This window comes from Fukomys damarensis, unplaced genomic scaffold (genome assembly GCF_012274545.1).
Source record: "Fukomys damarensis isolate Sample0158 unplaced genomic scaffold, DMR_v1.0_HiC HiC_scaffold_24, whole genome shotgun sequence".
NCBI classification, from domain to species: domain Eukaryota; kingdom Metazoa; phylum Chordata; class Mammalia; order Rodentia; family Bathyergidae; genus Fukomys; species Fukomys damarensis.
In genome coordinates, this window is record NW_022900936.1 from 8,098,999 (window position 1) to 8,099,553 (window position 555).

Genomic DNA, 555 nt, shown 5'->3' on the forward strand with positions numbered 1-555 from the left:
AGATACCTAGCCTTCTTCCAGCAAGCACTTGCTCAGGGCTCCAGGTAGTAGGTGTTAAATGATTAATATCTTTAGCAGAACCTGCTGGGCCTGGCCGGCAGGGAGCTGGGAGAATCTCTATTAGCGTTTCATTTGCCAGGAATGAGAAAATCTATATTGACTACTTTATTCTGCTATTTTTATGTTTTGTTATTATTGGTGGCCAGGCACAGGAAACCAGCATTTGTTGAGATCCTCCAGTGTACTGTTTCCCAGGATCTGTAGCATGCTCCCCTTGGTCAAGGGGTTTTGCTGACTCTGATGAATATTTTGTGGTTTGGGTTTTGGTAAGTTAGGAAAAAGGTGTCTGTTTTCATGTCTGTGGGAGGAAAAAGAGACTCAATTTTGAAAGGAATTAAGAGAAGAAAAGGCTAAAAATAGTTGATCACACACAAATAAAAAAAACTGTGCTATATCTACATTTAATCAGAATTTTAAAATAAATAATTTCCTAGGTTGTTTATTAAGAAGTGACTCTCTCTAACTAAAAAAAAAAAAAAAAAAAAAAAAAAAAAA